This window comes from Macaca nemestrina, chromosome 15 (genome assembly GCF_043159975.1).
Source record: "Macaca nemestrina isolate mMacNem1 chromosome 15, mMacNem.hap1, whole genome shotgun sequence".
Classification (NCBI taxonomy): Eukaryota; Metazoa; Chordata; class Mammalia; order Primates; family Cercopithecidae; genus Macaca; species Macaca nemestrina.
Window position 1 is genome coordinate 47,681,704 of NC_092139.1, and position 25,806 is coordinate 47,707,509.

Sequence of the window (25,806 nt, forward strand, 5' to 3'; positions counted from 1 at the left end):
TGTGGTCAATTTTCTCAATTTTGTTTCCCATAGATAGCGTGATGGAACTTAGATTTTATTTTTTACGCTTAAATAGCTATGCTTTTTGTGATGCGTAATCATATGATTTTCTCTTTTCCTTGAGATCTTAACAGACTTTATATTACTGTATATGTCAAAATAAAAGTTTTTAAATAGTATGTTGTAATATTAAGGATAGTGATTTTTTTCTATTAAATGTTGAGCTTGGTGTTGGTATAAATCCTGATCCTAAATGGTAAATTAATACTTGGAAATTAAGAGTGTAACTATGTTACATAGAAAGCATCTTGCGAATTGGTTTGTGTGGGTGGTTTTTAAATTTAATTTTTAATTTTTTTAGTATGTAATCATACTCTTTCAGGATTATCTAAAGCACTTATTGTAATTGGCTGTTTCCTTTTCTGCCTCCCCTACCACATTGAGTGGGGAGATAAAACCAAATGAATATTTGGAATCTGGTGTGACCCACCCAATATGAAAGCTACCAGGGTGGGAATGATTCCTGGAGAATATTGGGGAAACTTTTAGAGTATGTAACAATTTAGCAAGATGTATAAGGATGATGAGGAATTCCAAAAGCAGGTGGATGAGGGAGCTCTAAGAGGGGAGTTCCCAGCTGAGTGCAATTTGTAGATCATTTACTGTAGCAACATCTTAGAGTAGAAGGCTGGATGGTAGAAGAGGAGGCTGCAGAGATAGCTAGTACACAGGTATGAGAAGTTGGCTGGAGAATGAGATTTGGCAAGCGGTCCATGTAATGGAGTGAAGATTTGTTTAAGAAAAAAAGGATGTGATAGAAAAGGACTGAGTTTTAAACTCCCCAAGTTTAAGAAGGTTTGCAGTTTTTAAACTTCAGTAGTGGCCAGGGAGGGGGCCAGTAGAGTAAAAGAGCATAATGGTGGGGGTTATGCTGGATGCAAGAAATTAGTGTTTCACTAAAGAACGTTCAGTTGTGTCAGATGTCACAGAGAGGTGCAGAAACATAAAAAGTGCAAGGAATCCTTCAGATTTGGTAAAGAGTTGCCACTGGTAAATTTTTCCAGAGCAATTTCAGTGGGGCCAGAAAACTGTGGATTGTGAAGTACTCGGAGATGAGAACATGCAGGCAGTGATTTTATTTTAGAAGAATTATTTACCTGTCTTTGTCTTTCATTTAAAGGCACTTTCTCAAAGGTCAAGTTCCTGACTGAATGATATAATTATTTATAGGCTGCCTATCTGAAAATAGTTCTGTATGGGTTAATTTTATTAATATTAGTATGTTGACAGAAGAAAATATAAATGTTGATATGATTATTTTCAAACTGAGAAGCTGCTGTACCAAAGCTAGTTTATAAAATAAGGTTTTGTATTTATGGACTTATCTACTATGTTACAGTAGTCTTTGTTTTGTGAAACTCCAAGGAAATATTTTCTACACATTTCAGGTTAGGAAAGAAAAACATGTATTTATTTTGTCTTAAACATGAAATAATGTTTCAAGTATTCTACAGAGTACTTAAAAATGGATTAAACACATTGGAGTTCTTTATTTTACCCTAGTTTTTTTTTTTTTGGTGACTTAAGTTATTCACAGTCTTTGCAATGCTGCCCTCTAGTGATCGATTTCCAAAAATGCGTTAATTAACTTGTAAGCCTGTTATCAGTGTCTCTCTCTTTTGACTCTACTGATCCTTTGCCACAGCCTTTGTTTGGTGTTCTCTTTTATTGCTCTTCCATTAGTTATTCTCCTTTAATGGCATTAGGGAAAGATCAGAAGCTTCAGGAGCCTATATATATATGTATTTGTATGTGAATCCTTATAACTTGTCCATTTACCAGTCTGGGCATAGGGCAAATTACCTGTCCAGAGTTCTTACCAGGAATGAATGAGAATCTCTTTGTGTGGCACCTGACACAGACAGCAAAGAGCAGGCATTCAACATATACCAGCTGTCTCTTCCACCCTCTTCTCCCCAGCATTGCCTAGAGTAGGGATCAAGTACTCTTTTTTTTGAAACGTGCCCCTTCTCCTCTTATATAACATCTCAATTTGTTGTAATTGCCTGTTTACTTGTTTGTGTTCTATAACTTCTAGAGGTCAGGTATCATGTTTGGCTTGTACATATTTGTATCTAGCATTTAGCAGAGTCAGTATACACAGGGTCCTCATTGGATATATGTTTGTTGAATGAGTAAATAAATTAATGGATGCCAGTTTTTAATAGGAACCCCAGACTGTGTTAGTGACATTTCTGTTATTGATTGGTTATACAGATTGTGAATGGGTAATATATGATACAATTAGATTTTACCCATGGCCTTTCATAGAGGTATTTATTTAAAGACTTTTTCAGTTTATTCTATAGTTACTGGTCTTCTCAGGTTTTGGATAATATGATAATTTGTGTTTTCCTTAAGAATTATCAGTTTTATTCAGTTTAAAAAAATTATTATGTCTAGAATTTTCTTATAATATTTGACTTCTATATGTGATAAAGCCCTCTTTATCATTACATTTATGTTATGTCTTGTGTTGTCTCTTTTTAGATTGTAATTAGATTGGAGGTATCTACGTATTTTATTGTTTTTTTAAAGCACTAGCCCTTACTTTGAATTTTATTCTTCTGCTTGCTAACTGAAAAAATAATTTTACCTATTTTTTGTCTTCCAGGTTTTTCTAACAACTTAGTACTTCCATTTTTCTTTTTGTGCAAAAGGTTTTATTACTTTAAATTTGATTCTAAATTACAGATTTGAGTAAATGCCATATAATAGAAGATGCTATTTTTGTTATTTTTTTAGATTTTCAATAAAATCTAGCTGCAATTTCCTCATTGATCTAAAAGGTACTTAAGAGGGTATTTAGAAATGATGAAATGTATGTGTTTAAAATACAATTGTTATTTTCTAGTTTTATTTTAATCAGAGAATAAGGAATGTACAGTTTCCAGTTTTTGAGAGTTAAATTTTTTTTTGTGATACATATAAGATCAGTATTTAAAATGTGCCCCAAGCACTGACAAAGAAGGTGAGTCCTCTGTAGGGTATACAGTTCTATATATTGATTTATTCAGATCTCCTCTTTTTTTTTTTTTTTTTACTTTAGCTATCATGTGTTTATGAGAATTTTATTAAAGTTTTGAATGACTGTTGTGTGTCATTTTTCTCATTGTTTTTTAATGTTTTATTGCTACATTATTTGATTCTTAGAAGTTTGTGATTGATATCTTCATAATGTATTTTGTTTTTCATCAATTAAAAATATTCAATCTTTTCATTAAACATTGCTTATCATGTGGATATCCAAATGGGAAAAACAATGAAACTTGATCCGTGCTTCCCACCATGCACATTTGATTGAAGATCTAAATGTGAAAAGTAAAATAATGAAGCCCCTAGAGGACAGTATAAGAGAATATCTTACATCGTTCTATCAGACTGATAGAAAGTATCAGTACTTTATCATTATCTTGAAGTAGGAAAATGTTTCTTAAACAGGACACACAATTCACAGGTATAAAAGGGAAGATTGATAACCTGGATCATTGACAGTTCAAGAATTTCTGTCATCAAAAGTTACCAGTAAGAGAAAAACAAAACAGTAACAGCAGATACTTGTAATATATATATCTGACAAATGGCTTACATCCATACTCTGTAAACTCCTACGTCAGTATAAAAGACAACCCAGTAGAATAAATGGGAAAGAGATTTGAGCAGTCCCTTCAAACTGTAAAGAGATAATATTAACACTCACCAGAATGGCTAAAATTAAAAATATCGACAATACCAAGTGTTAGCAGAATGTGGAGAGCAATGCAACTCTCTTTTGCTGCTGGTGGGAAAATATAAATTGTGAAAATCACTTCTGAAAACTAGCAACACCTACTAAAGCTGTGAGTATGTGTATACATACATATATCCAGCAACTTTGATAGGAATTCATGCAGATACCCACTGAAAGGCAAGCACAGTCATGTTCAAAGTAGCATTATTTGTGTTAGCCAAAACCTGGAAACAAAAATGGCCATCAGCAGTAAAATGGGTAAACAAATTATGGTAGATTTAATTCAGTGCTATATAGTAATGCGTACAGCAATAAAAATGCACGAATTGTGGCACCATGCAGCAACAAAGGTAAATTACACGAACCGATGTTGATCAAAATAAATTAGACACAAATACTTAGTGTGTATGATTCCCTATATAAAATTCAAAAGCTGGCAAAACTAGGAATTTAAAAACTACAAAATTCAAAAGCAGGCAAAACTGGTTATTAGACCTCAGGTTAGTGGCTACTTTTATGGATGAGGGAAGGGGTAGGGATTGGGAAGTGGTATTAGGCTTCTAGGTATTAGTAGTGTTCCATTTCTTGACTTGGGTGGTGGTAACCTGGGTATACTGACCTTGAGATAATTCAGTGAGTTGTATAAATTATGATTTGTGAGTTTTTCTGCACGTATGTATGCTTCAGTACAACTCAAATTACGGTAAGCAAAAAATATTGCTTTAGTGTGAGGATATTATTAAATAATATTAAAATAACTAGAAATTCAGTGAAACTTAACCACAATTGTATTACCTGTTGAAAATGTCAGTGAATAATATCCTCTGCTAATCATTTGCCTGTATGTTCTCACATGCAGTCCTACCTCTTCTCTGTCCTCTGTATGGCAGGGTACATTTAGAAAAATACCAAAAAATCATGGAACTTTTTTCTCTTATGTTCTGGTTTTGTTGTTGTTTTCCTTTGTTGATTATATCATTGCCCTCTTTTTTTTTTTTTTTTTTAAATAATTTTTTCCTTAGGGAGTTTTCTCCTATATTGAGAGTCTGACTTCTTTTTTCTTTGACTTTTACTGGAGGAGTTTTATTCACTTTTCTTTTTCTTTTTTCCGTATTTTTTTTTTTTTTTTTTGAGACGGAGTCTCACTCTGTCACCAGGCTGGAGTACAGTGGTGTGATCTCGGCTCACTGCAACCTGTGCCTCCTGGGTTCAAGCGATTCTTCTGCCTCAGCCTCCTGAGTAGCTGGGACTACAGGCGCGTGCCACCACACCCAGCTAATTTTGTATTTTTAGTAGAGACGAGGTTTCACCACGTTGGCCATGATGGTCTTGATCTCCTTACCTCATGATCTGCCCACCTCAGCCTCCCACTGTACTGGGATTACAGGCATGAGCCACCACGCCCAGCCCGTTTTATTCATTTTCATTAATAGTTTAACTGCTGGCTTATTCATTTATGTTTCTCATGCTTCATTGCTGTTACGCAAACTGTTTTCTTTCTAGATGTGTAGAGGGTTAACTTTAATTCTGCTGAAAACTATTTCTAAATTTTTCAAATATTTGAGCCTGTATTTTTTGAATTAACACTATTAAGGATACATTGATTTCCCCAGTTTAAGGTGAAACAATTTAACTTCTCCCAATCTTTTTTCTCTCACCTCTGTCTTTTTAATGATGTAGTTCGTGATTCAAATTAAACTTTATTTTCAAGTTTTTATTGTTTGCATTTAGTTTAATCTCAAGAGTTAATTGCAGGCATATTCTTTTTTGTAAACATATTTACAATCACTATTCACTCAAAAATTTATTGAGTACCTACTAAGCACCAGACACTGTTCTAGGCAAATAAGAATATAAATGAAAAAGACAAGATGAGACCCCTGATCTCATCAACTTGTTGATGGTCAATAAATAGGTAAATAAGATGCTTTATATTTTGAAGGTAGTATGATGGGAATAAGTAGGGTGAGGTGATACAGAATGAATGCAGTTCGGATTAAGGCTACATGAGGTTGGTCAGAGAAGTCCTTTTTGAAGCAGTGATATATAAGCTGAGACTTGAATTAGGTGGGACATGAAGGTGGGTGGAGTGGTTCAGGGAGAGGGGTTAGCCAATGCCATGATGAGGTTTCATTTTGTGGAAGAATATTTTTTCAACATTACTGAGTGAATTTTGTCAGGCATTTGAGATAGTCATGAACAAAACAGGATTTTTGCTTTCAAAGCATTTACATTTTACCTAGAACAGATAAATAGATGAACAAATAATTTCAGAATGTGATAAGTGCTATAAAGAAGATAAAATGCTAGAATGAGGAGAGGGGACCGCTTTAGGTAGGATAATGAGGGAAGCTTTTCTGAGGAGGTGACATTTGAATTAATAATTTGGAAGTCGATAATAGAGCCAGACATATGTAAATCTAGGGAACAGCATTTAGAGTAGCGTTTTCCTTGGGTTGGAACAAAGAGGGTGAAGATAGATTGGATCTTTTAGACCCTTACATGCTTATGATGAGCTTAGAAAACTTACTCAAAATATGGTGGAAAACTATAGGTTATGACTACAGATTCAATTACTATAGCAAAAGACATTTAAGTATAGAGCACCAAACAAAATGGAAGTTCCTTTCATATAACTGTCCAAAGCTGGTAGCTGGCTATTTTCCTTCCACAAGGTTGTCTAAAGACCCTGGTTCCCTCTCTCAGTCTTTAACCCTCTGATAAGCAGTTACCTGTGTCTATGTGGTCCAAGCCACTTCACCATTTACAGATCTGTGTTTCTAACTTGGGAAAGGGCATGAAAGGCGAGCAACTTACTTTAAGTTAGAGGAGGAAAGGACAAATGTTTTGCATGTAGGAGTGGAAAACATTACTGGACCTTTTAGCTTTGAGGAACACGTAGTGAATTTTTTTTAAGGCTTCCATTAAAAATGTTGATATTCATAGGGGACACCTAGGTTTCAGTGAAATCAAGAAAGTCAAGGAAACATTCAGAGAATAGACTGAGGAGAGAACTGACATTTCTGATCTCAGAGCAGTGGTTCCAGAAGGCATGCACAGTGAAATCATTTGAGACCTGGGATGGAGGATGGGGGAGATGTAATCTATGTGCTCAGACAGAGAATCTGAATATTTTTGTTAACAGTTTCAGTGCCAGTCTGCTTATGCTATGATGTTATTCCTCTTGGGTTATTGTGACTTATTTATAGATTGGCTTTGTAGTTTCTTTTAACAGTATTTCAGATGTGCATAGGAGTGGTAAAAAAATGTTGAGCTTTTGTGTATTTTGGCCAGCTGTGAATTCATTGAGTAGTCTTTGTCCCTGAAAATTCAATAGCCTTTGTTTAATTGATTCTAATATTTGAATTAGTTGACGGATTTTAAAATATTCAAGCTTTGTGTCCTTAGGTACCTCATGTCTTAATAATATAGCCATGAAAATATTAACATTTGTAATCCTTATACACTAAACAAAAAAGGTGGGAGTGTATATATAATATAAAGCATGTTACCTTAAAACTATCACACTGATTGTTTTACTAATAATTTATATAAGTATATACACCATGCACTCTCACACTGAAAAACATTACTAAATATGATGGTTTCTCCTTTGAAATGTACTTTGAGATATTTTTGCATGTAGGTACACTATTGATTATATCTTCTATTAATAGAATATTCCACTGAAATAAGTTGGATGCTGAAAAATTCTATTTAAATTTGTTGTTACTTGAGTTGAATGAATTTGTTTAAAGTTCTTTTTAAAATTGCATGAAAATATGTGAAAAAGTTTAAAAATAATCTGTACAGTATTTTGGCAGGATAACAGAAGAAATAAAATTTCTTTTAAAAAACTGAGTTTTGGTAAATATTTCTCCTTCAGGACTGGTGCTTCTAAGACAGGTTGGTGGTTGTGCATATATTTATGGTTTCACATATCAGTATTCAAAGTCTGATCATATCATGTAAAAATCCTTGAAGGAAAAGGTTGCAAGGGTGCTGGCCCAGAGTTTTAGGAAGGTGTGTGCCTAAGTACTCTAGGACAGATGTGTATTTTCACTAAATATCTTAGAGCTGGTTATTTCATAATTTTCCTTAAATTCTGTGGATTGATGAACTCAAAAATAATGATATATAAGTATAGTTACGGAATTTAGTATTACCAGCATATTAAGCATAGCTGTAGTTACATAATTCCATGTTTGTGACAACATGGAGAAGCTCATGAAGACACATTGAGTCAGTAAGCTGATAGCTTTTACTTTCTGTGAATGCATGCATAGTTTATAAAAGTCTGTTGGGCTTCCGATATTATAAAATTATGTTAGTGAACTTATATATAAAATAATTTGAGGAGTGGTCCTCCAACTTTAATGTGTTTAAGAATGATCTTAAAACTTGCTAAATGTTGATATCTTGGCCCTTGTTCCAAGAGCTTTGCTTGGTTCTGTGGAACACACTTGAAACTATTTTAGAGATTAAAGAATAAAAAATAGAAGCTTTGAAGATTAGTGATTTGTGAAGCAGGAAATTAAAATAGCATGCCTAAGTCATTAACATTTCTGCATAGAAATTTGCATTAGTTTGATACAAGCCTTTCTATTATTGTTCACTAAAATATTTTAAGTGATTGACTTTGAAAGCATCCTTTGTATTAGTTTCTTTGTTCCATTCTTTCCTGCCATGCTCCCTTCAGTCTTCCTTTGCTTTCTTTAGTAAATGTTTGAGTGTTTACCATGTGTCAGTCATTGTGCTAGGTATCTGGAAGGACTCAAATATGCAAAACACATGGATCTAGGCTAGAAGTTCTCATTTCAGAGATTGAGCGTCATTTATGAAACAAGTGATAATTGTATAACGTGGAATGACACAGTCATTCAGAGTAGTGAGAAATTCACAAAACAACTTTGTAGTAGCTCCTAAAAGATGAATAGGAGTTTCTGAAGGGGACAGAAGGGAAATGGCATTCCGGTTAGAACAATATTTGCAAAGACTGGAAGCATTAGAGAGACATTTGATGAGATCAGAGTGGTGGGTAAGTTGTAGAAAAGGAGGCTATAAAATAGGGCCAGAGACTTTTATCTTTTAATTTATTTTACTGTTTAACTTATGCCAGGGGAGTTGCAGTGAATGTCAAGAGGAGAAAAAAAGGTATTTCAAAAGTAGAATTGGCAGGATTTAGAGACTAGTTGGATATGACTTACAGTTTAAAGTTAGAGGAGTTAAGGGCTACTAATTGGAATAGTTAAGGAAAATGTAGAATCTAATGAGATCTGACTCTTTAATTTTCAGTTGTATTTGGATAAACAAGGACCTTTAAATCTGATAGCCTCTTTTCAGGGCTTTTTCTTCCTGAAGTCATCTTAGCATATGAACATTACCTCTTATAGTCTGAAGCCACGTTTGTTTTTCCCTCAGCCCTACAAGATGTATGTGAAACATAAATGAATTTTGTGCTTAGACTTAGGTTCCATCCCCAATATTATGTGTATGCAAATATTTCAAAATTTTGAAATCCAAAACACTTCTGGTCCCAAGCTTTTTTTTTTCTTTTTTTTGAGACAGAGTCTCACTCTGTGGCCCAGGCTGGAGTGCAGTGGCATGATCTTGACTCACTGCAGCCTTGACCTGCAGTGATCAGGTGATCCTCCCACCTCAGCTACCTGAGTAGCTGAAACTAAGTTGTGTACCACCACACCCGGCTAATTTTTGTGTATTTTGTGGAGACGAAATTTCACCATGTTGGCCAGGTTGGTCTCAAACTCCTGGACTCAAGTGATCTTCCCACCTCGGCCTCCCAAAGTCTTGGAATTATAAGCATGAGCCACCGAAGCTGTCCTGTCGGAAGCATTTTGAATAAGGAATACTCAACCTGTAATTAATACATAAAATAGGACATTTCAGTCCTTCTGTTGCTTCACTGTGATACTTGAAACTGCTGGCCAACTTTCTCCTCCATGGGCTTCTGCTGGTTTCTCTTCTGTCCCTCTAAGTATTTGTTCACTATGTCTTTTTCATGTTCTTTTCCTTTGCCCTTCCTATAAAGATTGGTGTTCTCCAGTGTTCTGTCTTTGGTCCCTTTTCATTTACGTATGTACCTATGCTGATCTTATCCAGGGCCACTACCACATGATGGTGTCTCCTAAATCTACATCTCTAGCCTGAAAACCTTTGTTTTGAGCATCAAGACATGTACATGTAATGCCTTTCTACCTGAGTACTCTGCAGGAAATTAATATTTAACGTATCCAAGACTGACTTAATTATCTTTTTTCCCAGGCTGGCTCTCGCACTTGCATTACCTTTCATAGCCACCTAGAAACCAGAGAGTCAACCTCAGCAATTTCTTGTCCTCCCTCTTCCAGTGAGACCTCAACACTTTGTTAAATAGGCCTCTTGAATATTATTGCTGACATTTTCATTTCTGTATCTCCATTGCCACAGTCTTAGTTCAGGCCAAGATTATTTTAAGAGCTTCCTCAGGGCTCTGTGTTTCCATTTAGGCTCCCTTTCAATCCTACTTATTGGTTAAATGGGTCAGTGATTTTCTTCTACTGGTATTTGGTGGGCAGCAGCTGTAGTTTTAAATTGCGTGGTATCTGGCCCAGTGCTGAGTGCAATTCAGCTGTTAATATGGTAATAAATGAAGAACATTTGTGAATAAAGAGAGGACTAGTAATGAAGTGATTATTACCATAATAAATCTGGAAGAAAATTAGAAACTACTTTGACGTCGGTAGGAAAAAAGTGCTACAGCTAAAGAAAATGATTTTGGTATTTTAAAGTTTAACTTTACACACAATCTGAATCATGGAACCAAAGACATTTGTTGCAGAGATTAGCATTATTTAAGGAAAGCAAAAACAAAGAGTTCCTGAACTCAGTGTGTCAGTTCAACTTCTGCACCTTTGAATTTGGCTGGACTCCTGTGGGCCCTACCAAGGCTGCACATAACAGAAAGCTATAGACTGCCATTCCTGTTGTGGTCAGTTAACTTAGATTCCTTGTGTGTGGACCTCTGACACACCTGTTTCATTCTCCCTCTTGGTGTTAGGGCTCCTCATATCTGATCTCTGGTGATCCTTTACACTCTGTGTCACAATTTGACTCTTGTATAACTGCAGTCCTTAACTGTATTTGCTCAACTACTTTTTTAGTGTCTTCTGAGCTTCAAGTAAGAAGCTTTCTTCTTTGTTTCATGCTTCTTGGTTGAGTCATCTCTGGTTTACCTGGCAGGAGAAAGGAGTATTTGGGCATAATTAGTGTTTTTACGAAGTATATATAGAGTATTGTGCTAGCTGGTATAGATGGCACAAATAAGTGATTCTGCCCCAATTCTCAGATTAGTAATAATTCTTCTCCTCCTGCCAGTTGACGTTTATTGTGCTTTTACTATGTCTAGGGCACTTTCTTACATGCTTTGCTATGTCTTAATCCGTTTAATTCTCACAACAATGCTGTGAGAGAGGTACTATCCCCATAAGTGGGGAAACTGAGCTAGAAGGGTTATATTTGACCAGTACCACAGAGCTAGTAAGCAACAGAGTTGAGATTCATATCTAGGCATAAGGCTTCCAGAATCTGTTGCCTCCGTTTTTTACTGACTCTTGGAAGAGGGGTTAATATGGTACATGCATAGCTATAACATAAACAGATGCTCTTTTAAATAACATTAAATTATAAGACAACATGCAAAATATGTGAGTCATCATTGTGGAGGGAAAGGAATAGTGGACTGCCATCAACCAGTTCTGTGACCTTGGGCAAGCAACATAACCTCTCAGTACTTTAGTTTCATTATCCATAGAGTTCAAAGGTGTTTTTCGAAAGTTCTGTGGAATTGCATTTTTTTTTTCTTTTCACTAATTTAGGCTTGATTTCCTTGTTGTGTTTAGATTTAGGTATCTACTACAGATTAAATTACATCTTTTGAAAATTTTGATTTTCCACTTAGGTTATACCAGTGAGTTAGTTATAGCTTTGTATGTGATATTGTAGAGAAGTCCATTATTTGTGCTTTATTATGTGAATTTGGACTCATGTAAAACAAACCAGGTCCTCTTAAGAATAAACACATTCTGTAATCAGTCAATTCTATGTTTACTGGGCATTTACAATATATATTACTTTCTGCTAGATCCTGTAAAATCTTGGTATGTTAGTCAATATATTAGCTTTGGTTCTGCACTCAAGAATTCTTACAGAAATGTTCACTGTTTGGTATTTTGATACATAGTCTTGAAAGTCTGTCCATTTCTGTGAAATGGCAAAATATCAAAATGACAACATTTTAAAACATTTTATTTTTGTGTCAGAGACACTGATCTCAAATTTCAAAATTTTACCCAAGACCCACAGTAAGAAACATTATGACCTATAAATGTGTGTCTAATGTACATGTAACTGAGACAAAATTTTCATGAAATATTTATTTACTACATGTGACTCACTGTAACACTTCAGTTCTAGTCCATATTATTTTGTGCAAATGTTGGTTGCAGTCTTAATAGAATTAATTTCACAGGTTCTAAAGCTCTTAACTGACAGGCTGAAAATCCTACACTTGACTGATAAGGCAAAATTATGAATGCTGCTGTTTTACTTATTTATTTATTTATTTTTGAGAGTCTTGCTCTGTCTCCCAGGCTGGAGTGCAGTGGTGCCATCTTGGCCCACTGCAAGCTCGGCCTCCCGGGTTCACGCCGTTCTCCTGCCTAAGCCTCCCAAGTAGCTGGGACTACAGGCGCCCGCCACCACGCCCAGCTAAGTTTTTGTGTTTTTAGTAGAGACCGGGTTTCACGGTGTTAGCCAGGATGGTCTCCATCTCCTGACCTCGTGATCCGCCCGCCTCGGCCTCCCAAAGTGTTGTGATTACAGGCGTGAGCCACTGCGCCGGCCTGATATTTTAGTTTAATTTTCTTTCTTTCTTTTTTTTTTTTTTTGAGACAAAGTCTTGTTCTGTTCCCAGGCTGAGGTGCAGTGGCACAATCTGCTCACTGCAACCTCTGCCTCCCTGGTTCAAGCGATTCTCCTGCCTCAGCCTCCCTAGTAGCTGGGACTATAGTTGTGCGCCACCACGCCCAGCTAAGTTTTGTATTTTTAGTAGAGACGGGGTTTCACATGTTGGCCAGGATGGTCTGGATATCTTGACCTCGTGATCTGCCTGCCTGGGCCTCTCAAAGTGCTGGGATTACAGACGTGAGCCACTGCACCCTGCATAAAAAAAAAAAAAAATTTTTTTTTTGAATGAGCATTTATTTCTCTGTTTATAAATGAGGATTTCATACATTTTACTAAAAGGGCAGAAATGTGGTTCTGCTTTTCTTTGAAGTATAACCTTTTGAACTTTATTTTTACACAAGATTACTTGAAGAATTAGGTTGCATTATTATATAAGCTTTAGACTGAGTCATACTGTGTATTCATATCACAATTTTTTAACTAAATTGTTGTTTAGCAGATTATAACAGTAGGATAAAATGCACATTTTTAATGCCTAAGCTCCCATCCCAAACATCTTCACAGATAGTCTCATTAAAATTTAAAAATCCTGTGAGAGTGAGGTGTGTCCTTATTTAAAGAACTCCTGGATCTGTTTTTACCCTTGTGAGGCTGATTCTTATGAGGCAGTTTTGCACAGTGATTCAGCATATGGGTTCTAGAATCAGACTTCCAGTGTTCAAATCTTAGCTCTGTCACTTGTAAGACCATGGCCAAGCTAGTTGGTTGATCTCTCCGTGTCTCAGTTTTCTTGAGTTACCTCAAGAGAGTGGTTATAACCATTCAAAATATTAACATAAACAGGATATATAAAATCTATAAAGCTCAACTTTATTTTAGGAAAGGGTAGAATTAGGATGTCTACAGATGGCTCCATTGTTCGTTCTTAAAGGTATAATGCTGAACTCTGATGCACATGCTTTTTCTCTTGTGTGCTTACCCTTCCAATTCAATAGCTCACTTATTTAATTGTCCTTTGACTTAATTCCCCTGCCTCTCTTCTTAGCTCCAACTTGGATAAAAATCTTAGCAACAGCTTCCTTGGATAAAAATCTTAGCAACAGATTATCCTCCAGCACCCCCCCCACCGCCCCCCCACCCCACCACCACACCCGCCATCCCCCCATCCCCCCATCCCCCCCACCCCCCTGCCCCACAGTTTCTGAGATTCCAAACTAATCCTGGCTGGGAAAATCAAGGAAACCTTCATATAAGGAGCTCATATTTTAGTGTAAGCTCACCTGAGCAGGAGGGCATTCTAGGCATGATAAGCTTGCTAAGTAATACAGGAAACAAAGTTCAGCCAGAATACAAACTCCTCATTCTAGTGGAATGATGATAAAACATACATAGATAACTTCAGTACTGGGAAGGATATGATAAATGTCATGAGGACGACCCAAAGGGCTTTGGGATTCAGAGAGTGAGAAATAACATTCATAGGAAGTTTTATGAAAGTAGAGACATCCAGGCTGAGTTTTAAAGAATCATTAAGAGTACCAGAGGGCTTTAGGGTGGGATGAGGATGACCAGGCAAAGGGCATTCTGAAATCACAGGGGAAGGAAATAGAGGATGTATTGAGGAAAAGTAAGAACTCACCCATGATGAGAAATACGGAGAGTACCACAGATTGGGGAACAGGGGCTGATAAGATTGGAACTATCCACGTTTTAACCAAGTCATGGAAAGCCTTACGTGGTGGGCTGTTTGGGATCCATTAAAGAGGTCAAAAGTTAATAGCTTTTGCTTGAATTCTGCCCAAAGATAGATTTTTTTTTTAACTTGACCAGTACCATTGCTGCTGTTGCTTTAAAATTGCTTTTTTTTTTTTTTTTTTTTTTTGCGATGGAGCCTGACTCTGTTGCCCAGGCTGGAGTACAGTGGCGTGATCTTGGCTCTGCTGCCTGGGTTCAAGCGATTCTCCTGCCTCAGCCTCCGCAGTAGCTGGGATTACAGGCCCTTGCCACTACGCTCAGCTAACTTTGTATTTTTAGGAGAAACAGGTTTCGCCATGTTAGCCAGGCTGGTCTCAAACTCATGGCTTCAAGTGATCAGGCTGCCTTGGCCTCCCAAAGTGGTGGGATTACTGGCATGAGCCACTGTGCCTGGCCGTTAAAATTCATTTTAAATTTTTATTTAAATTTTAGTATTTAAAAATCAGGGGATTTTACATTAAAACTTAGATTTCCTTTTTTTCCTGTAAAACAAGGAGATCTGGAAGTACAAGGCCCACATCCTCAAATGACATGTGAATAGAGGCAACATCCTTTGGACAGGACATTCTTTGCTTCAGATTTATAACATGGTATATTTGTATTTATTTTCACCAGGCTGGCCTCACTCAGTTATGTTGCCTGTCTGTCTCCTGTGGGCATTTAGATATTATATTTCTGCAGTAGAGAAATGTATTAGAAGTTGAAAGTCGTTACTGAAATGGCATTACAAAAACAGAACCAGTATGAACCAAGTTTCCATCAAATCAAAATATGTCCCAAATAAATATTTGCACATCAAACAAAACTGCAATCAAAACAAATATTGGGATCTAGTATGCAGAAAATTCAGTAACTCAGAATGTGCTTAGTAAATGGGGCCAAAAAGATCCCCAAAGAATGACACTTCCCTCTGTCTACGCTCCTATTTACTCCTCTTCCAATGACTTTGGGCTTTTCCATGTGATTTGCTTTGACCAATGGGACTGCAACAAACATGACCCAAGCAGAGGCTTAAAGAGTGCTTGCACATTGTCGTCTGTGCTCGCTTATCATGCAAAGTCCCAGCTAGTATATTGGAGAATGAGAAGCCATGTGAAGCAGAGATAGACATCCCAGCTGAGGCCCCTAGACCAGCCTGACTACTGCCAGCCAAATGTGAGTGGGGCCATTTAGAACCATCTAAACTTAGTCACCTCACCAGGTGACTGTAGAACTGCCTGGTTAACCACAGGCTGATGAGCAATATAAAGGATGTTGTTTTAAGCCACTAAGTTTTGGAAAGGATTTTTGCACAGCAAAAGCTTAGGAGGAAGCTTTGAAGATGTAGCCCAAAAATGAAATTGTAAACCTCTGGCACACCAGCTACTATGAATTAGCCTATGAGAGAGAATCTTCTAGTATAACATCTATAATACCTAAAAGAACTATATATTTTGAGAATAAATGGATATGCTAGAGTATACAGGGGTGTGTGTGTGTGTGTGTGTAATGTAGAATAACGATCAAATAGGAGATGGAGGTGTGGAGATTGACTGGCTGGTTTCAAGAAATGATCTCAGAAGCGGCTTAACCTCTGGGATTCCTCTAGTTCCCTGATTGTATATCCATAAAAGCTCTTACTGAACCCAAAATTATTTTTCTGATCATCTTGATAATACATTTATTATAATTTCTTTTTTTTTTTTTTTTTTGAGACGGAGTCTCGCTCTGTCGCCCAGGCTGGAGTGCAGTGGCGCGATCTCGGCTCACTGCAAGCTCCGCCTCCCGGGTTCACGCCATTCTCCTGCCTCAGCCTCCCGAGTAGCTGGGACTACAGGCGCCCACAACCGCGCCCGGCTAATTTTTTGTATTTTTAGTAGAGACGGGGTTTCACCGTGGTCTCGATCTCCTGACCTTGTGATCCGCCCGCCTCGGCCTCCCAAAGTGCTGGGATTACAGGCGTGAGCCACCGCGCCCGGCATTATAATTTCATTTTTACATTAATTTCTATAGATACTTGTGGGGATTTCTTGGCATGGTATCCTACTAATTATTTTGTTTTTCTTTTGTGGAGAGGGAATGTTAATTTAAATCTGTATCCACATGGCTGGATTAAGACTAAACTGATTTTTCAGGCGTCCTGAAACGGGAAGAGGTTCACTGACAGCAGGCCCCTACTGGTATCATTAGATAACTCACTGGTACCCTTGGTGGCTTCTCTGAATCCTGTCTATGGGTGCCAAAATACAGGGATTTCAATACGGGGGAAAATAAGAATTTGGAGTATTCCCAGGCATTTTGTGTGAATATCTCCCAGCATGTTATTCTTTTAAGTGTGACAGCTAAGGGATCATTAGGACCTACTAATGATCTTCCAAAGATCATCAAATCTGGCTATATCTTCAAAGCCTCCTCCTACAGTTAGCTTTTGCTGGGCAAAAAACCCTTCCAAAACATAGTAGCTTAAAGCAACATCCTTTATATTGCTCAGTACCTAATGATGATCCCTTAGCTGTTTATCAGATGACCTTCAGGAAGTTTGACAGCCTCGTAGGGAAAGTGATGAAACAATTTTAAAACAATATTTAAGAAGTTTGAAATATAAAATATGATTTTAATGAAAATTCTGTTATATCCTCAAATGGTAATTATAATCTTAAAAGTTATGCTTTTGAAATAAGGACAGTATTGGCCATTTCATCTTTTTTTTTTTTTTTTTTGAGACGAAGTCTCACTCTGTCTCACAGGCTGGAGTGCAGTGGCGCTATCTCAGCTCACTGCAAGCTTCGACTCCCGGTTCACGCCATTCTCCTGCCTCAACCTCCCCAGTAGCTGGGACTACAGGCACCCGCCACCACACCTGGCTAATTTTTTGAATTTTTAGTAGAGACAGGGTTTCACCATGGTAGCTAAGATGGTTTCCATCTCCTGACCTCGTGATCCGCCCGCCTTGGCCTCCCAAAGTGCTGGGATTACAGGCGTGAGCCACTGAGGCTGGCCTGACCATTTCATCTTGATTAAAATTGAGTTAACAGAGTTTATTTCTCCTAGTCTACCTCATATGTTAGTGAATTATATCTTTTGTTAAATTTGCTTTTCTTGTTACAGTAGGATTACATTATATCCCTACCTCATAAAATGAATCAGTCTGTCTCTAATGTGGCTTATTGATGCCTAAAATAGACGTAAAATAGTAACATAATGCCAGAACTCAGAATAAGGTCATAGGCCAGGCATGGTGGTTTACACCTGTAATCCCAGCACTTTCGGAGGCCAAGGTGGAAGGATTGCTTGAGGCCAGGAGTTCAAGACCAGCCTGGGCAACTTAGTGAAACTTTGTCTCTACAAAACAATTTTAAAAAATCAGAATAAGGTCAAAAATGTAAATACTACACAGAATTTCAGTGTAAACAAAGTAGTATATGTGTTGGGATATGAATCTGCGAGTTTGATGATTTTGTATAAACAAGCAAACAAGAGAAAACATAAATAGAAGATACATGATTAACATCTGCAAATTTGATTTTATTATGTTATTTTCTAGTCCTTGGTGTGTTGTATGTTACGAAATTTTGTCAAATGGTAGCAGAAACTACTGAGACCTTTGTATTGTTTTCAAAGTATCATAACTACTCTGGAAAACCAGTTATGTTTTTTTCCTCTAGGGCAAAAGCAAGTAATGCTTTTTCTTGGTGTGTGTGTGTGTGTATGGGGTGTGGTGGGACAGGGATGAAATTGCTGCATTTTGCCACTAAAGGAAGAGATGGGACTTAAACAGACGGTTCATTCACAGATGGACTTTTTGAAATAAAAATGGTATATGAGAGCCTGCTTAGCATGTTGATTAAGATCATGGGCTGCCTGGGTTCAAATCCCAGCTTTCTTACCAGCTGTGTGTACTTGGTCAAACCGCTTCATTTCTGCATGCCTCAGCTTCATTTTACTTATTGAGGGAATAGTAGTAATGTGTACTATATACATATGTTTGTTATGAGAATTATAGGGGTTAATATTTGTAAGCATTAGAAGAGCATGTAGATTGGCCAGGCACAGTGGCTCACACCTGTAATCCCAGCACTTTGCGAGGCCGAGGTGGGCGGATCACAAGGTCAGGAGATGGAGACCATCCTGGCTAACAGGGAGAAACCCCGTCTCTACTACAAATATAAAAAATTAGCCAGGCATGGTGGCGGATGCCTGTAGTCCCATCTACTTGGGAGGTTGAGGCAGGAGAATGGCGTATGTCCAGGAGGCGGAGCTTGCAGTGAGCTGAGATCGCACCAGTGCATTCCAGCCTAGGCGACAGAGGGAGACTCCATCTAAAAAAAAAAAAAGAGCATATAGAGCATATAGATCATGGTAAATGCTATACAAATATTTAGAACATGCATTAAAACTAAAAATGTCTGTAAGACGGAAATGTTTTTTATAAAGATGAGATTACACCGCTGGGCATGTTAGCTCACGCCTATAATCCTAGCACTTTGAGAGACCAAGGTGGGTGGATCACCTGAGATCAGGAGTTTGAGACCAGCATGACTGACATGACGAAAACCCATCTCTACTAAAAATACAAACATTAGCTGGGCATGGTGGCGCATGCCTGTAATCCTAGCTACTTGGGAGGCTGAGGCAGAAGAATTGCTTGCACCCAGGAGGTGGAGGTTGCAGTGAGCCAAGATTGTGCCATCGCACTCCAGCCTGGTGACAGAGTGAAACTCTGTCTCAAAACAAAAAAAAAGATGAGATGATGATTCATGCAAATATAAAATGAGCACTTATCAACACATTTTACTCTGGTTGAAAGGAGAATTTAAAGAACCATGCATATATAGGCAATAAAGAATACTTAAATGAATTTACAAGTAATACAAAATAAATGAAAATAAATATAAATTGTCGTCAAGATAATATTCAGTTGTATTCCGGGGAATATAATTCATTTGCATTTATATGGACAATAATTCACATTATTATCTATTTTCTGCAGCTTACAGAGTTTTAAAATAGCTCAAAGACAGTGAAAGGTAGAGATCACCATGATACTTAAGCTGTACAGGACACCCACTAATTTCTTGGAGTGAGCTCATATCAAAAGTTTTTCACGTTTTCTCTAACGTGTATTATAAACAATTATAAATGTAATCTATTATAAACAATTATAAAACCACTGCAAAGTTAATAATAAATATTATCCTTAGAGGAGGAAGTAGAAGGGACATACTTTTTCCCCAAATATGACTTTTTGGATGGCATATGATATTGACAAAGACTGTCTCTTTAACCAAACTTTAGTTAGGTCCCTCTAAGCCCTTTTCTTGTCTAGACCCTGTCCTTGTCCTTCATTGTCCAGTTTGAGCAAGAATCTTGCTGAGTCAGTTTAGAGAGAATCTCCTATCGAATATCTAACACTTTGGTATCTGATCAAATTCCTCATCCCCCACCATTCTCCAGGCAACATATGATCATACTGGCCTACCTTCAGCAAGAATCCCATCTTATCCCTAATGTTTCCTCTTGGTAATTTTCCATCCATTGATCCCATCCTGCCCCTTGGCTATAAATTCCTACTTGTTCCTGCTATATTTGAAACTGAGCTCAGTTTGATACTGAAGTCTCTTTTCTCCTATTGTAATAGTCCCTGAATAATGTTTTTACTGCTTTAACTGCTGTCCAGCTCTAGATCCTTTAACAGTTAATGGTCCTGTGATAGAGTAGGATTAGATTTATTATTGGATTCCTGGATCTCTCATCTAGGACCCAGTTGTATACCTTTGAAACCTTTGTCTTAACTCCTGACTGATTGATCTGGGATCAGTTGATGAGTCTGACTCCTAAGCCATTGCCCTAGATGACAGTTCACTGAAGCGTGGTAGGAACAGATATTCATAGTTAAGATTCTGAATTTACTGGCTGATGTTGGGTTAGAGACCTATGATTGCTTTTGAAAGGTACTACTGGGCTGGAAGTCTTTCTTCATGGCTCTTGGTTCCAAGTGGGTATTCACTTCCAGAATCCTGAGATGGAAATGGTTTTTCCTGGCACTCTGTGAGGTCTCCCTGTTCTATTTGAACATGTTTCTCCCATGGGAACTTCTTAGTTGACTGAAACCCTGTTCTCAAGGCTCTGCTGACTACAGTAGTCTCCCTTATCCTTAGTTTTGCTTTCTGCAGTTTCAATTACTAGTAGTCAACTGTAGTCTGAAAATATTAGGTAGAAAATTCCAGAAATTAATTTGTAAGCTTTAAATTTTGTGCCATTCTGAGTAGCTTTATGAACTCTTGTGCCATCTACTCTATCCTGCCTGGGAAGTGAATCATCACTTTTTAAGTGTATCCAAATGGTAGATGCTATACAACCATTAAGTCTCTTTGTAGTCGTCTCAGTTATCAGATTCACTGTCTGTGTATTGCACTGCCTGTGTTCAAGTTACCTTTATTTTACAAAATAATGGCCCCAAAGCACAAGAATAGTGATGGTGGCAATTTAGATATGCCAAAGAGAAGCCATAAAGTGCTTCTTTTAAGTAAAAAGGTGAAAGTTCTGTACTTCAAAGAAATTGTATGTTGGTATTTAATGTAAGAACAAATTCTATGCGTGAAATTGTGAAGAAGGAAAAAGAAATTTGTGTTAGCTTTGCTGTCGCATCTCAGACTGCAAAATTACAGCCACTGTGAATGACAAATGCCTAGTTACAATGGAAAAAACACTACATTTTTGAGTGTGAGACATTAATAGAAATGTGTTCTGACTGACAGCAGCCGGATTTGGTACTATCTGTGGTTTCGGGCATCCATGAGGGGTCTTGGAACATATTCCCTGTGGATAGGAGGGACTACTGTATGTGCTCCACTAACTCTGTTTATTTATTGTTTGACTAAAGATAATTTAGAATTTCATTGGCTTCTCTAGGAAACTTAAGATCTTTCCAAACTGGCTCCTCTAAGACCTCTCCCTTCCCATTGCTTCTGCTCCTCCTTCTTGCCCTTGCCATCTTGGACTTCACCTTCCATTCTCTTGAATCTTTGATGTCTCCCTAAAAACCCTTACCTCTTTCATCATCCTTCTGTCCATATCTGCCAGACTTTTTCTTCCTTACTTCAGCTTTCAACTCCCTATAGGCACTTGAACTTTGAGCACATTGTCCCTCATTGAGGGTTTTCAAGGGTCTCAAGGATCCCCAAAAGCAACCACCTGAGGCTGAAAAGGAAAAAAATGCTAATTAGAAACACTGAATATTTTATGCAGTCAGATGGGCTTTCGAGACATCCTTACAGCTGTTTGATGTCACCTCAGTTACTGCCTAAAATTTAGTCGACAGCCTCCATAAGATTACATGAGAAAATCTTAAAAATCTTCTCTATAAATATTACTAAAAAACATTAACCCTCATATAGAACAGGTAACCTAATTTGTTCCATTTATCAAAAATACAATTTTGACAAAAATGTAGACGAAAGATAAAACTATATTACTTTGTTTACCTGATTAATTGCTAAAATTTTAGAATAAAAGCTGTAAGATCTGTTTGCGGCTGTATGCACATGTGTTTGTATATGTTTACATATGTATGTTTGTTATATATATGTGATATTTTTCTACGTAAGGATAGTATTACCAACATAATTTATAAAATCTCATAAAGAAGAACTGTTCAAATTATCTTACAGATTAATGAACTCTTATATAAGTTAAATATTCCAAAAACTCCCAGAAATGTGGAAACTAACCCAAATGTGTTTTAAAGTTCATATGGGCTGGATGTGGTAGATCATACCTGTAATCCCAGCACTTTGGGAGGCCAAAGCAGGGGGATCGCTTGAACTCAGGAGTTCAAGATCAGCCTGGGCAACATGGTGAAACCCATCTCTACCAAAAAAAAAAAAAAAAAAAAAAAACCCCAAACACACACACACGCATAAAAAAATACAAAAATCAGCTTGGCTTGGTAGCGCATGTCTGTAGTCCCCGCTACTCAGGAAGCTGAGGTGGGAGGATTGCTTGAGCCCAGGAGTTGGAGGTTGCAGTGAGCTGAGATTTCACCACTGCACTCCAGCTTGGGTGACAGAGTGAGACCTTGCCCCCTCACCTTCTACCCCAAAAAAAAGTTCCTATGACTTTGCTAAGTCTTCAGTAAATAAGATTAATTTAATATTATTGGTTTAATAAAAATGGGTTTGTCTTAATGACTTGTCAGCATTAAGTATAATATGGGCATGTTTTTATTCTACTTGGGTTTGCTGATCAGATAAACTTATGTCTACTAAATATTTAATATTATAAAAATTATAAATTTCACCTAAGAACCAGTGTACAAGTAAACATTCACTAAAATTAAATTGCTTTATAGCCATGACTTCTTGTATATCAAGCATAACAGTAAAACAAAAATCCATGTATTTAACTTTTTAGGTTTTTGCTTTTATAATACTTGCCTAATATATACATATGTTGTAGAAATCGTTAACAGGAAAATAACTTGAGATGTTGGCTAGCTTTGTTTAATGTTATAGTATGTCTGCCTGGAAATTGTTTTTAAAATATTTTTAGTAATTTGCAACCTTAGACTTATATTACATTAATAGATATTAATTAAAATCCACATAATTTCTAAGAAATATAAATGACTAAAATACTAATACTAAACCTAAGTTTGAGTTTATATACTTTGGCTTTTTATTTTCACATGGCATAAAGAAACTAGAAATAATTGGGCCCATTAATAAGATGTTCTTTTGAAAGATTACGCTATAAAGAAACAGATATCTCTAGAAATTATAAGATGATATATTCATAAAACCTGCTAGTATGCTATAGAATGCTAGCATGTGACACAGTTTACAGCTGTCTACTTCTTAAGTTTTCTTTGTAAAAGTGTATTGGTCGTTCAAATTACATTTAATACATGTAAGTTAAACTACTAAAAGTAATAAACGTGAGGAGAAACAACTCTGTATGCAAAGTATGTGAGGAATGAAGGACTTTTTTGCTGTAGGTAAGGGAAAAAGAGTGTAATTTTGTCTTAAAATGAGATTACTGGTTATTCCAGAATGAGAAAGAGGAAAAATGTAGGACGAAATCTGAATGGATATAGAAAGCTGTAGGTTTGCAGAAAAGGAATTCTTTATGTTTTCAAGCTGGCTAAGATTAAATTGATTTCTATGTAAAGGTTGTTTTTTTTTTTTTTTTTTTTTTTTTTTTTTTTTTTTTTTTTTAAATAACATGAGCCCAATAGCGTGCTGATATAAAACTAGAACTTGGTTTTATTTCTGTTAAAGCAAAGTTTTCTTGGAATATTGGTCTGTTCTTAATAACAGTTGTGAAAGGTTTTTCTTTCCTTTCTTTTCTTTTTTGAGATGGAGTTTCACTTTTGTTTCCCAGGCTGGAGTGCAATGGCGCGATCTCGGCTCACTGCATCCTCCGCCTCCTGGGTTCAAGTGATTCTCATGCCTCAGCCTCCTGAGTAGCTGGGATTACAGGCATGTGTCACCATGCCCGCCTAATTTTGTATTTTTAGTAGAGATGGAGTTTCTCCATGTTGGTCAGGCTTATCTTGAACTTCCGACCTCAGGTGATCTGCCCGCCTTGGCCACCCAAAGTGCTGGGATTACAGGCACGAGCCATCGTGTCCGGCTGCCTCTTTGCCTTTCAAGTAATCTGCCTAGGAAACAAAAATTCTGTGCCTTATCAAAATAATTTATTGTGCTTTGTGTTTTCTATGTCATCTCCTTTTAAGAGAACTTAAGTATTGTTTCATAGTGATCTATGATCCTGTTTAGTCAGCATTCAAATCTTTTGACATTTTTGACAGTTTTCCAAAATCAGATTCTAAATTAATTTATTGTATTCTATTTATTCTAGAATGTTGGCCAGGCTGGTCTTAACCTCAGGTGATCCACCCGCCTCGGCTTCCCAAAGTGCTGGGATTACAGGCGTGAGCCAGCGTGCCCAGCCCTAAATGAATTATTAATCTTGGACTGACCTTGAGATTTCCCATAGGTCCCCTGGAAAATGTCAAAGGATTTGTTCTTTCACCTAGTAAAAATATTGTTTGTTTGACATACTAAATTATGTGGGAAGCATTGTCAAGTAAAAAGTGATGCTTAAGCTTTTCTAGGTTATATTTGTATGGGTAAATATTAATAATAAAAACATTCCAGAAATTATGTGAATTTCATAGACATTTGCCAATACCCTCATTGTCCATCATATGTCCTTGTATATACTGTTATCATCATAATGCCAACTATTATTTAAATATTTAAATATTGTGTGCCACAAAAATAACCTAATTCCCTCATCAGTTTTATCATTTTTATAATGAACAGAGTTTAACCATAGACATTTTAAGTCTTTTATTATCCACAGATAGTTTTTCTTTTACTCTGATTCTTCCTGAAAGCTCCTGTAATCAGCTTATAAGCCAGAATGCTTCATTTTCAACACAACTGATTGTCTTAGAGACCTATGGAAAGGACCATGCCAGGAACTCTGGGGTGTAGCCTTCGAATGGCATTGCTTAGATACTTGTAGACCATACCACTGGAATGAGTATGGATTTCCGCAGCTACTAGAGAAGCTGACTCATAAAACTGCTAACCCGGGATAAAGCAGAAGATTCAATTACATGGGGCAGAATAAACTAATAAATAAGATAATTTTTATGGTTATGGTTTTGGAATATTTCTCATTCTTTAATGTCTTATTTAAGGAGCATTTTTTTTCCTGTTTTCTCATGCTTTCTGTAACTCATGACAATTTAGTAGGTTATGCTTTTGTAAAAAGAGATGAAACATATTTTCTTCCAACCTGATCCCTCCAGAATTCAGAAACACTTATTGAGTATTCTAATTCTCAATGGCATTACGATTATTTGGATAAGTTCAATAAGATTCTGTCTTCCTTGTAACAGGACATACTTGGAAAAATCAGTTTATAACCAAGGCTTTGACTGGGATGTCATATTTGAGAATGATGCATTGAATCAGATACGTCCAGACACTTTTAAGGCACAAAGACTTTATGGAGTCAATGCTTACAAAGTCCTCTTGGGAAACTGGCCTGGTACCTGGCTTATTGGATCCTGCCATCTTATACATTTTCTCAATTCTTCTAGTTTCCTCTGATAGCCTACTACAAGTCTCCAAACTAACATTTTTAATTTCTCCCCACCTTCCTCACTTGGCATCACTGAGAACTAAAATTGTCTTTTTCCCAGAAGGGGACAGTTAACACTGTCTTCTTAAGCAAAGTTTAGTCAGGTTTCTCTAAGTCTTTTTTGTGTCTAGGCCCCATTCTTGCAATACTTGCATAGCCCA

At 36.9% G+C, this 25,806-nt stretch overlaps 1 protein-coding gene across 14 annotated transcripts in view; it reads left to right on the forward strand.

The window, feature by feature from the left end:
- Positions 1-25,806, forward strand: part of LOC105481485 (mono-ADP ribosylhydrolase 2) — a 2,105,812-nt gene that overhangs the window by 61,528 nt on the left and 2,018,478 nt on the right. The window contains exon 1 of one of the 14 annotated variants that reach the window (XM_071080863.1): positions 15,555-15,664. The exons of the other annotated variants lie outside the window; for them this stretch is intronic. The gene's annotated coding sequence lies outside the window, so the exon portion shown is untranslated. Of the gene's footprint in view, positions 1-15,554; positions 15,665-25,806 lie in introns of those variants that run through there. 14 annotated transcript variants of the gene reach the window in all.